Raw genomic sequence first — 14,350 nt, 5'->3', positions numbered from 1 at the left:
TGTCAGTTTAAAGAGTGGCTGTAAAAAAAGACCAGAAATTCAATAAAAAAACATTAAATCAACAAAACCTATTGAATGGTCTTGTCCAAGTCGTGAACCTGGGACCTCTCACACCCACATCGAGTATCATAACCCTAGACCAATAATCCAGTGCTAAAACTTTTTGAAGTAGGAATAGTAGATGGGCACACATATAACAACGTTGAAATTGAAAACATATCACTTTGTCATGTCCATTATTCTGACAATTCCCTGCAGGACCTATTGCACCAAAAGCGAGAACCATAGCCCTACACCAACAATGCATTAACAAGCAAACAAGAGTTTTCGCACACTAGAGGGAATTATACCACTACATCAACAAGCCATTGGCACACAAAAATGTGCAGAATGATAGGTTAAAGGCAATGTTAAGAGCTGCACTAGTTAACACCAGGAACTCAAGCAAAACATTTAGGCAACACAAACATTTCAATGGGCTCGTCCGGGATTTGAACCCGGGACCTCTCGCACCCAAAGCGAGAATCATACCCCTAGACCAACGAGCCAAGCGTTAACACCTCTTTTACTTATGAGCTCTACATATACTGAAACCAAAAATTTGACCAAGTTGCATTCTATATTCTGACACTAACGTGCATGTTACCAAACTCTGTATATCTTAGATAACAATAGATACAAACTCTGCAGATGACATCAGATCATTGATGAAGTAGTCTTTGTCACTTTACAACATGTAGTTTAAGGCATAGAGAGGCAAAATCTACACAGCGGCTCTGACTGCTCAATACATTTTTCTGTTTCTCTGTCTATATTAATTGGAGCAAAATCAGAGCATGTCAGAAGTGGGATTTGAACCCACGCCTCCATTGGGAGACCAGAAAGCCCAAGTAATCAGAAAGAATTTCACCTTGAGTCTGGCGCCTTAAACCGCTCGGCCATTCTGACTGTCTTAAACTTGCACCTGTGTATTGCTTCAATAATAAAATCTAAACCAATTGCATGGTCAATAGATAAACAATATTTCTTGGTTTACATGATTGAACGTCAGACTTCTTGCATCTAATCTGAACAGAAAACCCCTAGACCACTGAGCCTAGATCACCAAAGCGTCATTGCACAGAAACTTTTTGTTCGGAATAACCTGTTTAGCCAAATATTGTTAAATGATTGTCTACTCTGAAGGGTGCAATTAGGCTTGTACAAAATTTGAATCCAGGACCTGGATTCCCCCAAAGCGTGAGTCATAGCTCCACACCAAAAAGGTATTGACAGCCAAAATCTCAAGACAAAAGAGTCCAGACAAGTGATCAGAGTTGCACTAGAAAATATTAGTGGTAGTAGGAATTAAACAACAAACAAAAAAAACTAGTTCAGGATATGAATGGGGAGGTTTAACAGCCATAGCTAGAATCATAACCCTAGACTGACGAGCCTACAACAACTGTCATGTTGTCAAATTAATCCAAGCTCTTCAGGGTAGATGACTGTAAAGCACAAAAAAAATTTATAGAATTTGGCAGATTAATTTAAGGCATTTGAAACTGGGAGGCAAACCTCCGAAGTTTTGACTTCATATTTAAAAAGACCTTTTTCACAAAATCTAAGCAGAATTTTATGGAAGCAGTCATTGGGCTTGTCTGGGATTTGAACCCGGGACCTCTCACACCCGAAGCGAGAATCATACCACTAGACCAACAAGCCAACAGTACCAAAACCATGCACACAAATAGGTCAATATAAAGAGTGGCTATAAAAAAAGACCAGAAATTCAATAAAAAACATCAACTCAACAAAAACTAATAAATTGTTTTGTCCCAGTTGTGAACCTGGACCTCCCGTACCCAAGCGAGTATCATAGCGCTAGACCAATAAATGTGCTAAATTCTTTTTGAAGTATGAATAGTAGATGGACACACCCATAACAACGTTGAAACTGAAAACGTATGACTTAGTCGTGTCCATTATTCTGACAATTATATGCAGGACCTGTTGCACCCAAAGCGAGAACTGCAGCCTTACACCAAAAAGGCATTAACAACCAAAATCTTAAGACAAAAGGGTTCAAACAAACAGAGTTGCAGTATAGAGTTTTAGTGGTAACAGGTATTCAACACTGTTAGGACTTTTAAGAGGGCTCGTCCGGGATTTGAACCCGGGACCTCTCGCACCCTAAGCGAGAATCATACCCCTAGACCAACGAGCCATGAAGTGGAAGGTCTCACTGTAAAAATAATCCCAAAAGGTCTATGTAGATCACCTTAAAGCATGGATGGAATTTGGTTGAATTTTTTAAAGCATTTTAAAGCTGGGAGACACAGTGCAGAAGCTTCAAATTTTATTAAAAATGACCTTAATAGCAAAACATTGTCAAACTATTACAGAAGCTAACTGGAACTTTGTGGATTTTGTAACAACATCAACAACTACATCAAGAGGGAATTATGCAACTACATTAACAACCCATTGGCACCCAAATGTGCAGAATGATAGGTCAAAGGCATGTAAAGAGCGGCACTAGATAACACCAGGAATTCCACCAAAACATAACATTCTGCCAACATATGAATGAGTGGATTACATATTTCGCTTAAGCTTCAAACAATAAGCTTGAACACGGCTTCCCACTGAGGGTTGAACTGTGATCACTGGATTTAGAGTGCCGATTGTTAACCGTTAAACCATGGAGCCCACAATAAGCATCTTTTAATTGCAAAACATGTGTAATTCAATTTAAGGAAACTGCTTATTGACATTCAGCAAAGGTCCCACCGAGATTTGAACTCGGATCGCTGGATTCAGAGTCCAGAGTGCTAACCATTACACCATGGAACCTACCCCTAGAGCAGACAAGAAGCTACTCTGAGAAACTGACAGAACGTTTCTCAGCCAACGACCCTGCGTCAGTCTGGACAGGCCTGCGAGAGTTCACCAGCTACAGACGACCCCCACCCCCGTTTGCAGCAAACAAAGACCTGGCAGAAGATCTAAACACCTTCCACTGCAGGTTTGAGAAGGACATATTCACACCCCTTACGCACCCCACCCCAGAGACAATGTGTGAAGTTCCCACTTGCTTCAAACACTCCACCATTCTTCCGGTCCCCAAGAAACCCACCATCACTAGACTGAATGACCACAGACCTGTTGCCTTGACGTCTGTGGTCATGAAATCCTTTGAACGCCTGGTTTTAGCCCATCTGAAGAACATCACGAGACACATGCTGGAGCCCCTGCAGTTTGCCTACCGGGCAAACAGGTCGGTAGATGATGTAGTGAATATGGGGCTGCATTACATCCTGCAACATCTCGACCGCCTTGGAACCTACGCAAGGATTCTGTTTGTGGACTTCAGCTCTGCGTTCAATACCATTGTGCCTGAACTCCTCACCTCCAAACCCTCCAAGCTCAGCGTGTCACCTGCTACCTGTCAGTTTAAAGAGTGGCTGTAAAAAAAGACCAGAAATTCAATAAAAAAAACATTAAATCAACAAAACCTATTGAATGGTCTTGTCCAAGTCGTGAACCTGGGACCTCTCACACCCACATCGAGTATCATAACCCTAGACCAATAATCCAAGTGCTAAAACTTTTTGAAGTAGGAATAGTAGATGGGCACACATATAACAACGTTGAAATTGAAAACATATCACTTTGTCATGTCCATTATTCTGACAATTCCCTGCAGGACCTATTGCACCCAAAGCGAGAACCATAGCCCTACACCAACAATGCATTAACAAGCAAAATCATAAGGGTTCAAACAAATTAATAGAGTTGCACTAGAGAGTATTAAAGATAACAGGCATTCAACACTGTTAGAATATTTAAGAGGGCTCGTCCAGGATTTGAACTCAGGAGCTCTCGCACCCTAAGGGAGAATTATAGACCAACGAGCCGTGAACGGTAAGGTCACACTGTGAAAAAAAAAAAAAAGGTCTTTGTAGATCACCTTAGGGCACATAATGATGGATAGAATTTGGTTGAATTTTTAGCGTTTGAATTTAAAGCATTTTAACCTGGGAGACACAGTGCAGAAGCTTCAAATTTCATTTAAAATGACAGGAACTTTGGGCATTTTCTGGTTTTTAAAAACGAGAGTTTTCGCACCCTAAGAGGGAATTATACCACTACATCAACAAGCCATTGGCACACAAAATGTGCAGAATGATAGGTTAAAGGCAATGTTAAGAGCTGCACTAGTTAACACCAGGAACTCAAGCAAAACATTTAGGCAACACAAACATTTCAATGGGCTCGTCCGGGATTTGAACCCGGGACCTCTCGCACCCAAAGCGAGAATCATACCCCTAGACCAACGAGCCAAGCGTTAACACCTCTTTTACTTATGAGCTCTAGATATACTGAAACCAAAAATTTGACCAAGTTGCATTCTATATTCTGACACTAACGTGCATGTTACCAAACTCTGTATATCTTAGATAACAATAGATACAAACTCTGCAGATGACATCAGATCATTGATGAAGTAGTCTTTGTCACTTTACAACATGTAGTTTTAGGCATAGAGAGGCAAAATCTACACAGCGGCTCTGACTGCTCAATACATTTTTCTGTTTCTCTGTCTATATTAATTGGAGCAAAATCAGAGCATGTCAGAAGTGGGATTTGAACCCACGCCTCCATTGGGAGACCAGAAAGCCCAAGTAATCAGATAGAATTTCACCTTGAGTCTGGCGCCTTAAACCGCTCGGCCATTCTGACTGTCTTAAACTTGCACCTGTGTATTGCTTCAATAATAAAATCTAAACCAATTGCATGGTCAATAGATAAACAATATTTCTTGGTTTACATGATTGAACGTCAGACTTCTTGCATCTAATCTGAACAGAAAACCCCTAGACCACTGAGCCTAGATCACCAAAGCGTCATTGCACAGAAACTTTTTGTTCGGAATAACCTGTTTAGCCAAATATTGTTAAATGATTGTCTACTCTGAAGGGTGCAATTAGGCTTGTACAAAATTTGAATCCAGGACCTGGATTCCCCCAAAGCGTGAGTCATAGCTCCACACCAAAAAGGTATTGACAGCCAAAATCTCAAGACAAAAGAGTCCAGACAAGTGATCAGAGTTGCACTAGAAAATATTAGTGGTAGTAGGAATTAAACAACAAACAAAAAAAACTAATTCAGGATATGAATGGGGAGGTGTAACAGCCATAGCTAGAATCATAACCCTAGACTGACGAGCCTACAACAACTGTCATGTTGTCAAATTAATCCAAGCTCTTCAGGGTAGATGACTGTAAAGCACAAAAAAAATTTATAAAATTTGGCAGATTAATTTAAGGCATTTGAAACTGGGAGGCAAACCTCCGAAGTTTTGACTAGCATATTTAAAAAGACCTTTTTCACAAAATCTAAGCAGAATTTTATGGAAGCAGTCATTGGGCTTGTCCGGGATTTGAACCCGGGACCTCTCACACCCGAAGCGAGAATCATACCACTAGACCAACAAGCCAACAGTACCAAAACCATGCACACAAATAGGTCAATATAAAGAGTGGCTATAAAAAAAGACCAGAAATTCAATAAAAAACATCAACTCAACAAAAACTAATAAATTGTTTTGTCCCAGTTGTGAACCTGGACCTCCCGTACCCAAGCGAGTATCATAGCGCTAGACCAATAAATGTGCTAAATTCTTTTTGAAGTATGAATAGTAGATGGACACACCCATAACAACGTTGAAACTGAAAACGTATGACTTAGTCGTGTCCATTATTCTGACAATTATATGCAGGACCTGTTGCACCCAAAGCGAGAACTGCAGCCTTACACCAAAAAGGCATTAACAACCAAAATCTTAAGACAAAAGGGTTCAAACAAACAGAGTTGCAGTATAGAGTTTTAGTGGTAACAGGTATTCAACACTGTTAGGACTTTTAAGAGGGCTCGTCCGGGATTTGAACCCGGGACCTCTCGCACCCTAAGCGAGAATCATACCCCTAGACCAACGAGCCATGAAGTGGAAGGTCTCACTGTAAAAATAATCCCAAAAGGTCTATGTAGATCACCTTAATGCATGGATGGAATTTGGTTGAATTTTTTAAAGCATTTTAAACCTGGGAGACACAGTGCAGAAGCTTCAAATTTTATTAAAAATGACCTTAATAGCCAAACATTGTCAAACTATTACAGAAGCTAACTGGAACTTTGTGGATTTTGTAACAACATCAACAACTACATCAAGAGGGAATTATGCAACTACATTAACAACCCATTGGCACCCAAATGTGCAGAATGATAGGTCAAAGGCATGTAAAGAGCGGCACTAGATAACACCAGGAATTCCACCAAAACATAACATTCTGCCAACATATGAATGAGTGGATTACATATTTCGCTTAAGCTTCAAACAATAAGCTTGAACACGGCTTCCCACTGAGGGTTGAACTGTGATCACTGGATTTAGAGTGCCGATTGTTAACCGTTAAACCATGGAGCCCACAATAAGCATCTTTTAATTGCAAAACATGTGTAATTCAATTTAAGGAAACTGCTTATTGACATTCAGCAAAGGTCCCACCGAGATTTGAACTCGGATCGCTGGATTCAGAGTCCAGAGTGCTAACCATTACACCATGGAACCTACCCCTAGAGCAGACAAGAAGCTACTCTGAGAAACTGACAGAACGTTTCTCAGCCAACGACCCTGCGTCAGTCTGGACAGGCCTGCGAGAGTTCACCAGCTACAGACGACCCCCACCCCCGTTTGCAGCAAACAAAGACCTGGCAGAAGATCTAAACACCTTCCACTGCAGGTTTGAGAAGGACATATTCACACCCCTTACGCACCCCACCCCAGAGACAATGTGTGAAGTTCCCACTTGCTTCAAACAGCTCCACCATTCTTCCGGTCCCCAAGAAACCCACCATCACTAGACTGAATGACCACAGACCTGTTGCCTTGACGTCTGTGGTCATGAAATCCTTTGAACGCCTGGTTTTAGCCCATCTGAAGAACATCACGAGACACATGCTGGAGCCCCTGCAGTTTGCCTACCGGGCAAACAGGTCGGTAGATGATGTAGTGAATATGGGGCTGCATTACATCCTGCAACATCTCGACCGCCTGGGAACCTACGCAAGGATTCTGTTTGTGGACTTCAGCTCTGCGTTCAATACCATTGTGCCTGAACTCCTCACCTCCAAACCCTCCAAGCTCAGCGTGTCACCTGCTACCTGTCAGTTTAAAGAGTGGCTGTAAAAAAAGACCAGAAATTCAATAAAAAAAACATTAAATCAACAAAACCTATTGAATGGTCTTGTCCAAGTCGTGAACCTGGGACCTCTCACACCCACATCGAGTATCATAACCCTAGACCAATAATCCAAGTGCTAAAACTTTTTGAAGTAGGAATAGTAGATGGGCACACATATAACAACGTTGAAATTGAAAACATATCACTTTGTCATGTCCATTATTCTGACAATTCCCTGCAGGACCTATTGCACCCAAAGCGAGAACCATAGCCCTACACCAACAATGCATTAACAAGCAAACGAGAGTTTTCGCACACTAAGAGGGAATTATACCACTACATCAACAAGCCATTGGCACACAAAATGTGCAGAATGATAGGTTAAAGGCAATGTTAAGAGCTGCACTAGTTAACACCAGGAACTCAAGCAAAACATTTAGGCAACACAAACATTTCAATGGGCTCGTCCGGGATTTGAACCCGGGACCTCTCGCACCCAAAGCGAGAATCATACCCCTAGACCAACGAGCCAAGCGTTAACACCTCTTTTACTTATGAGCTCTACATATACTGAAACCAAAAATTTGACCAAGTTGCATTCTATATTCTGACACTAACGTGCATGTTACCAAACTCTGTATATCTTAGATAACAATAGATACAAACTCTGCAGATGACATCAGATCATTGATGAAGTAGTCTTTGTCACTTTACAACATGTAGTTTAAGGCATAGAGAGGCAAAATCTACACAGCGGCTCTGACTGCTCAATACATTTTTCTGTTTCTCTGTCTATATTAATTGGAGCAAAATCAGAGCATGTCAGAAGTGGGATTTGAACCCACGCCTCCATTGGGAGACCAGAAAGCCCAAGTAATCAGAAAGAATTTCACCTTGAGTCTGGCGCCTTAAACCGCTCGGCCATTCTGACTGTCTTAAACTTGCACCTGTGTATTGCTTCAATAATAAAATCTAAACCAATTGCATGGTCAATAGATAAACAATATTTCTTGGTTTACATGATTGAACGTCAGACTTCTTGCATCTAATCTGAACAGAAAACCCCTAGACCACTGAGCCTAGATCACCAAAGCGTCATTGCACAGAAACTTTTTGTTCGGAATAACCTGTTTAGCCAAATATTGTTAAATGATTGTCTACTCTGAAGGGTGCAATTAGGCTTGTACAAAATTTGAATCCAGGACCTGGATTCCCCCAAAGCGTGAGTCATAGCTCCACACCAAAAAGGTATTGACAGCCAAAATCTCAAGACAAAAGAGTCCAGACAAGTGATCAGAGTTGCACTAGAAAATATTAGTGGTAGTAGGAATTAAACAACAAACAAAAAAAACTAATTCAGGGTATGAATGGGGAGGTTTAACAGCCATAGCTAGAATCATAACCCTAGACTGACGAGCCTACAACAACTGTCATGTTGTCAAATTAATCCAAGCTCTTCAGGGTAGATGACTGTAAAGCACAAAAAAAATTTATAGAATTTGGCAGATTAATTTAAGGCATTTGAAACTGGGAGGCAAACCTCCGAAGTTTTGACTTCATATTTAAAAAGACCTTTTTCACAAAATCTAAGCAGAATTTTATGGAAGCAGTCATTGGGCTTGTCCGGGATTTGAACCCGGGACCTCTCACACCCGAAGCGAGAATCATACCACTAGACCAACAAGCCAACAGTACCAAAACCATGCACACAAATAGGTCAATATAAAGAGTGGCTATAAAAAAAGACCAGAAATTCAATAAAAAACATCAACTCAACAAAAACTAATAAATTGTTTTGTCCCAGTTGTGAACCTGGACCTCCCGTACCCAAGCGAGTATCATAGCGCTAGACCAATAAATGTGCTAAATTCTTTTTGAAGTATGAATAGTAGATGGACACACCCATAACAACGTTGAAACTGAAAACGTATGACTTAGTCGTGTCCATTATTCTGACAATTATATGCAGGACCTGTTGCACCCAAAGCGAGAACTGCAGCCTTACACCAAAAAGGCATTAACAACCAAAATCTTAAGACAAAAGGGTTCAAACAAACAGAGTTGCAGTATAGAGTTTTAGTGGTAACAGGTATTCAACACTGTTAGGACTCTTAAGAGGGCTCGTCCGGGATTTGAACCCGGGACCTCTCGCACCCTAAGCGAGAATCATACCCCTAGACCAACGAGCCATGAAGTGGAAGGTCTCACTGTAAAAATAATCCCAAAAGGTCTATGTAGATCACCTTAAAGCATGGATGGAATTTGGTTGAATTTTTTAAAGCATTTTAAAGCTGGGAGACACAGTGCAGAAGCTTCAAATTTTATTAAAAATGACCTTAATAGCAAAACATTGTCAAACTATTACAGAAGCTAACTGGAACTTTGTGGATTTTGTAACAACATCAACAAATACATCAAGAGGGAATTATGCAACTACATTAACAACCCATTGGCACCCAAATGTGCAGAATGATAGGTCAAAGGCATGTAAAGAGCGGCACTAGATAACACCAGGAATTCCACCAAAACATAACATTCTGCCAACATATGAATGAGTGGATTACATATTTCGCTTAAGCTTCAAACAATAAGCTTGAACACGGCTTCCCACTGAGGTTTGAACTGTGATCACTGGATTTAGAGTGCCGATTGTTAACCGTTAAACCATGGAGCCCACAATAAGCATCTTTTAATTGCAAAACATGTGTAATTCAATTTAAGGAAACTGCTTATTGACATTCAGCAAAGGTCCCACCGAGATTTGAACTCGGATCGCTGGATTCAGAGTCCAGAGTGCTAACCATTACACCATGGAACCTACCCCTAGAGCAGACAAGAAGCTACTCTGAGAAACTGACAGAACGTTTCTCAGCCAACGACCCTGCGTCAGTCTGGACAGGCCTGCGAGAGTTCACCAGCTACAGACGACCCCCACCCCCGTTTGCAGCAAACAAAGACCTGGCAGAAGATCTAAACACCTTCCACTGCAGGTTTGAGAAGGACATATTCACACCCCTTACGCACCCCACCCCAGAGACAATGTGTGAAGTTCCCACTTGCTTCAAACACTCCACCATTCTTCCGGTCCCCAAGAAACCCACCATCACTAGACTGAATGACCACAGACCTGTTGCCTTGACGTCTGTGGTCATGAAATCCTTTGAACGCCTGGTTTTAGCCCATCTGAAGAACATCACGAGACACATGCTGGAGCCCCTGCAGTTTGCCTACCGGGCAAACAGGTCGGTAGATGATGTAGTGAATATGGGGCTGCATTACATCCTGCAACATCTCGACCGCCTGGGAACCTACGCAAGGATTCTGTTTGTGGACTTCAGCTCTGCGTTCAATACCATTGTGCCTGAACTCCTCACCTCCAAACCCTCCAAGCTCAGCGTGTCACCTGCTACCTGTCAGTTTAAAGAGTGGCTGTAAAAAAAGACCAGAAATTCAATAAAAAAAACATTAAATCAACAAAACCTATTGAATGGTCTTGTCCAAGTCGTGAACCTGGGACCTCTCACACCCACATCGAGTATCATAACCCTAGACCAATAATCCAAGTGCTAAAACTTTTTGAAGTAGGAATAGTAGATGGGCACACATATAACAACGTTGAAATTGAAAACATATCACTTTGTCATGTCCATTATTCTGACAATTCCCTGCAGGACCTATTGCACCCAAAGCGAGAACCATAGCCCTACACCAACAATGCATTAACAAGCAAAATCATAAGGGTTCAAACAAATTAATAGAGTTGCACTAGAGAGTATTAAAGATAACAGGCATTCAACACTGTTAGAATATTTAAGAGGGCTCGTCCAGGATTTGAACTCAGGAGCTCTCGCACCCTAAGGGAGAATTATAGACCAACGAGCCGTGAACGGTAAGGTCACACTGTAAAAAAAAAAAAAAGGTCTTTGTAGATCACCTTAGGGCACATAATGATGGATAGAATTTGGTTGAATTTTTAGCGTTTGAATTTAAAGCATTTTAACCTGGGAGACACAGTGCAGAAGCTTCAAATTTCATTTAAAATGACAGGAACTTTGGGCATTTTCTGGTTTTTAAAAACGAGAGTTTTCGCACCCTAAGAGGGAATTATACCACTACATCAACAAGCCATTGGCACACAAAATGTGCAGAATGATAGGTTAAAGGCAATGTTAAGAGCTGCACTAGTTAACACCAGGAACTCAAGCAAAACATTTAGGCACCACAAACATTTCAATGGGCTCGTCCGGGATTTGAACCCGGGACCTCTCGCACCCAAATCGAGAATCATACCCCTAGACCAACGAGCCAAGCGTTAACACCTCTTTTACTTATGAGCTGAAGATATACTGAAACCAAAAATTTGACCAAATTGCATTCTATATTCTGACACTAACGTGCATGTTACCAAACTCTGTATATCTTAGATAACAATAGATACAAACTCTGCAGATGACATCAGATCATTGATGAAGTAGTCTTTGTCATTTTACAACATGTAGTTTTAGGCATAGAGAGGCAAAATCTACACAGCGGCTCTGACTGCTCAATACATTTTTCTGTTTCTCTGTCTATATTAATTGGAGCAAAATCAGAGCATGTCAGAAGTGGGATTTGAACCCACGCCTCCATTGGGAGACCAGAAAGCCCAAGTAATCAGAAAGAATTTCACCTTGAGTCTGGCGCCTTAAACCGCTCGGCCATTCTGACTGTCTTAAACTTGCACCTGTGTATTGCTTCAATAATAAAATCTAAACCAATTGCATGGTCAATAGATAAACAATATTTCTTGGTTTACATGATTGAACGTCAGACTTCTTGCATCTAATCTGAACAGAAAACCCCTAGACCACTGAGCCTAGATCACCAAAGCGTCATTGCACAGAAACTTTTTGTTCGGAATAACCTGTTTAGCCAAATATTGTTAAATGATTGTCTACTCTGAAGGGTGCAATTAGGCTTGTACAAAATTTGAATCCAGGTCCTGGAATCCCCCAAAGCGTGAGTCATAGCTCCACACCAAAAAGGTATTGACAGCCAAAATCTCAAGACAAAAGAGTCCAGACAAGTGATCAGAGTTGCACTAGAAAATATTAGTGGTAGTAGGAATTAAACAACAAACAAAAAAAACTACTTCAGGATATGAATGGGGAGGTTTAACAGCCATAGCTAGAATCATAACCCTAGACTGACGAGCCTACAACAACTGTCATGTTGTCAAATTAATCCAAGCTCTTCAGGGTAGATGACTGTAAAGCACAAAAAAATTTATAGAATTTGGCAGATTAATTTAAGGCATTTGAAACTGGGAGGCAAACCTCCGAAGTTTTGACTTCATATTTAAAAAGACCTTTTTCACAAAATCTAAGCAGAATTTTATGGAAGCAGTCATTGGGCTTGTCCGGGATTTGAACCCGGGACCTCTCACACCCGAAGCGAGAATCATACCACTAGACCAACAAGCCAACAGTACCAAAAACATGCACACAAATAGGTCAATATAAAGAGTGGCTATAAAAAAAGACCAGAAATTCAATAAAAAACATCAACTCAACAAAAACTAATAAATTGTTTTGTCCCAGTTGTGAACCTGGACCTCCCGTACCCAAGCGAGTATCATAGCGCTAGACCAATAAATGTGCTAAATTCTTTTTGAAGTATGAATAGTAGATGGACACACCCATAACAACGTTGAAACTGAAAACGTATGACTTAGTCGTGTCCATTATTCTGACAATTATATGCAGGACCTGTTGCACCCAAAGCGAGAACTGCAGCCTTACACCAAAAAGGCATTAACAACCAAAATCTTAAGACAAAAGGGTTCAAACAAACAGAGTTGCAGTATAGAGTTTTAGTGGTAACAGGTATTCAACACTGTTAGGACTTTTAAGAGGGCTCGTCCGGGATTTGAACCCGGGACCTCTCGCACCCTAAGCGAGAATCATACCCCTAGACCAACGAGCCATGAAGTGGAAGGTCTCACTGTAAAAATAATCCCAAAAGGTCTATGTAGATCACCTTAATGCATGGATGGAATTTGGTTGAATTTTTTAAAGCATTTTAAACCTGGGAGACACAGTGCAGAAGCTTCAAATTTTATTAAAAATGACCTTAATAGCCAAACATTGTCAAACTATTACAGAAGCTAACTGGAACTTTGTGGATTTTGTAACAACATCAACAACTACATCAAGAGGGAATTATGCAACTACATTAACAACCCATTGGCACCCAAATGTGCAGAATGATAGGTCAAAGGCATGTAAAGAGCGGCACTAGATAACACCAGGAATTCCACCAAAACATAACATTCTGCCAACATATGAATGAGTGGATTACATATTTCGCTTAAGCTTCAAACAATAAGCTTGAACACGGCTTCCCACTGAGGGTTGAACTGTGATCACTGGATTTAGAGTGCCGATTGTTAACCGTTAAACCATGGAGCCCACAATAAGCATCTTTTAATTGCAAAACATGTGTAATTCAATTTAAGGAAACTGCTTATTGACATTCAGCAAAGGTCCCACCGAGATTTGAACTCGGATCGCTGGATTCAGAGTCCAGAGTGCTAACCATTACACCATGGAACCTACCCCTAGAGCAGACAAGAAGCTACTCTGAGAAACTGACAGAACGTTTCTCAGCCAACGACCCTGCGTCAGTCTGGACAGGCCTGCGAGAGTTCACCAGCTACAGACGACCCCCACCCCCGTTTGCAGCAAACAAAGACCTGGCAGAAGATCTAAACACCTTCCACTGCAGGTTTGAGAAGGACATATTCACACCCCTTACGCACCCCACCCCAGAGACAATGTGTGAAGTTCCCACTTGCTTCAAACACTCCACCATTCTTCCGGTCCCCAAGAAACCCACCATCACTAGACTGAATGACCACAGACCTGTTGCCTTGACGTCTGTGGTCATGAAATCCTTTGAACGCCTGGTTTTAGCCCATCTGAAGAACATCACGAGACACATGCTGGAGCCCCTGCAGTTTGCCTACCGGGCAAACAGGTCGGTAGATGATGTAGTGAATATGGGGCTGCATTACATCCTGCAACATCTCGACCGCCTGGGAACCTACGCAAGGATTCTGTTTGTGGACTTCAGCTCTGCGTTCA

The 14,350-nt window shown here is 41.3% G+C and overlaps 20 non-coding genes across 20 annotated transcripts; all 20 read right to left on the bottom strand.

Annotated features, from left to right (window-relative positions):
• Positions 1-476: 476 nt before the first annotated feature.
• Positions 477-548, bottom strand: trnap-ugg (transfer RNA proline (anticodon UGG)). The gene has a single exon. It is a non-coding gene; the product is annotated as a tRNA-Pro (tRNA).
• A 289-nt stretch (positions 549-837) lies between these two features.
• trnal-caa (transfer RNA leucine (anticodon CAA)) lies at positions 838-948 on the bottom strand. Its single transcript has 2 exons — positions 911-948; positions 838-883 (listed from the first exon to the last, which is right to left on the bottom strand). It is a non-coding gene; the product is annotated as a tRNA-Leu (tRNA).
• Positions 949-1,632: 684 nt separating this feature from the next.
• Positions 1,633-1,704, bottom strand: trnap-cgg (transfer RNA proline (anticodon CGG)). Its single transcript has one exon. It is a non-coding gene; the product is annotated as a tRNA-Pro (tRNA).
• Positions 1,705-2,134: 430 nt separating this feature from the next.
• Positions 2,135-2,206, bottom strand: trnap-agg (transfer RNA proline (anticodon AGG)). The gene has a single exon. It is a non-coding gene; the product is annotated as a tRNA-Pro (tRNA).
• Positions 2,207-2,763: 557 nt separating this feature from the next.
• Positions 2,764-2,835, bottom strand: trnaq-cug (transfer RNA glutamine (anticodon CUG)). Its single transcript has one exon. It is a non-coding gene; the product is annotated as a tRNA-Gln (tRNA).
• Positions 2,836-4,253: 1,418 nt separating this feature from the next.
• trnap-ugg (transfer RNA proline (anticodon UGG)) lies at positions 4,254-4,325 on the bottom strand. The gene has a single exon. It is a non-coding gene; the product is annotated as a tRNA-Pro (tRNA).
• Positions 4,326-4,614: 289 nt separating this feature from the next.
• trnal-caa (transfer RNA leucine (anticodon CAA)) lies at positions 4,615-4,725 on the bottom strand. Its single transcript has 2 exons — positions 4,688-4,725; positions 4,615-4,660 (listed from the first exon to the last, which is right to left on the bottom strand). It is a non-coding gene; the product is annotated as a tRNA-Leu (tRNA).
• Positions 4,726-5,410: 685 nt separating this feature from the next.
• On the bottom strand, positions 5,411-5,482 carry trnap-cgg (transfer RNA proline (anticodon CGG)). Its single transcript has one exon. It is a non-coding gene; the product is annotated as a tRNA-Pro (tRNA).
• A 430-nt stretch (positions 5,483-5,912) lies between these two features.
• Positions 5,913-5,984, bottom strand: trnap-agg (transfer RNA proline (anticodon AGG)). The gene has a single exon. It is a non-coding gene; the product is annotated as a tRNA-Pro (tRNA).
• A 557-nt stretch (positions 5,985-6,541) lies between these two features.
• trnaq-cug (transfer RNA glutamine (anticodon CUG)) lies at positions 6,542-6,613 on the bottom strand. The gene has a single exon. It is a non-coding gene; the product is annotated as a tRNA-Gln (tRNA).
• Positions 6,614-7,685: 1,072 nt separating this feature from the next.
• Positions 7,686-7,757, bottom strand: trnap-ugg (transfer RNA proline (anticodon UGG)). The gene has a single exon. It is a non-coding gene; the product is annotated as a tRNA-Pro (tRNA).
• Positions 7,758-8,046: 289 nt separating this feature from the next.
• On the bottom strand, positions 8,047-8,157 carry trnal-caa (transfer RNA leucine (anticodon CAA)). Its single transcript has 2 exons — positions 8,120-8,157; positions 8,047-8,092 (listed from the first exon to the last, which is right to left on the bottom strand). It is a non-coding gene; the product is annotated as a tRNA-Leu (tRNA).
• Positions 8,158-8,841: 684 nt separating this feature from the next.
• On the bottom strand, positions 8,842-8,913 carry trnap-cgg (transfer RNA proline (anticodon CGG)). The gene has a single exon. It is a non-coding gene; the product is annotated as a tRNA-Pro (tRNA).
• A 430-nt stretch (positions 8,914-9,343) lies between these two features.
• Positions 9,344-9,415, bottom strand: trnap-agg (transfer RNA proline (anticodon AGG)). Its single transcript has one exon. It is a non-coding gene; the product is annotated as a tRNA-Pro (tRNA).
• A 557-nt stretch (positions 9,416-9,972) lies between these two features.
• trnaq-cug (transfer RNA glutamine (anticodon CUG)) lies at positions 9,973-10,044 on the bottom strand. The gene has a single exon. It is a non-coding gene; the product is annotated as a tRNA-Gln (tRNA).
• Positions 10,045-11,461: 1,417 nt separating this feature from the next.
• On the bottom strand, positions 11,462-11,533 carry trnap-ugg (transfer RNA proline (anticodon UGG)). Its single transcript has one exon. It is a non-coding gene; the product is annotated as a tRNA-Pro (tRNA).
• Positions 11,534-11,822: 289 nt separating this feature from the next.
• On the bottom strand, positions 11,823-11,933 carry trnal-caa (transfer RNA leucine (anticodon CAA)). The gene is made up of 2 exons: positions 11,896-11,933; positions 11,823-11,868 (listed from the first exon to the last, which is right to left on the bottom strand). It is a non-coding gene; the product is annotated as a tRNA-Leu (tRNA).
• Positions 11,934-12,616: 683 nt separating this feature from the next.
• trnap-cgg (transfer RNA proline (anticodon CGG)) lies at positions 12,617-12,688 on the bottom strand. Its single transcript has one exon. It is a non-coding gene; the product is annotated as a tRNA-Pro (tRNA).
• Positions 12,689-13,118: 430 nt separating this feature from the next.
• On the bottom strand, positions 13,119-13,190 carry trnap-agg (transfer RNA proline (anticodon AGG)). The gene has a single exon. It is a non-coding gene; the product is annotated as a tRNA-Pro (tRNA).
• Positions 13,191-13,747: 557 nt separating this feature from the next.
• On the bottom strand, positions 13,748-13,819 carry trnaq-cug (transfer RNA glutamine (anticodon CUG)). Its single transcript has one exon. It is a non-coding gene; the product is annotated as a tRNA-Gln (tRNA).
• Positions 13,820-14,350: the final 531 nt, after the last annotated feature.

The sequence above is a fragment of the Denticeps clupeoides genome, chromosome 20 (genome assembly GCF_900700375.1).
Source record: "Denticeps clupeoides chromosome 20, fDenClu1.1, whole genome shotgun sequence".
Taxonomy (NCBI): domain Eukaryota; kingdom Metazoa; phylum Chordata; class Actinopteri; order Clupeiformes; family Denticipitidae; genus Denticeps; species Denticeps clupeoides.
Note: the sequence above shows the minus strand (reverse complement) of the source record. Positions and strands in the feature narration are given on the sequence as shown.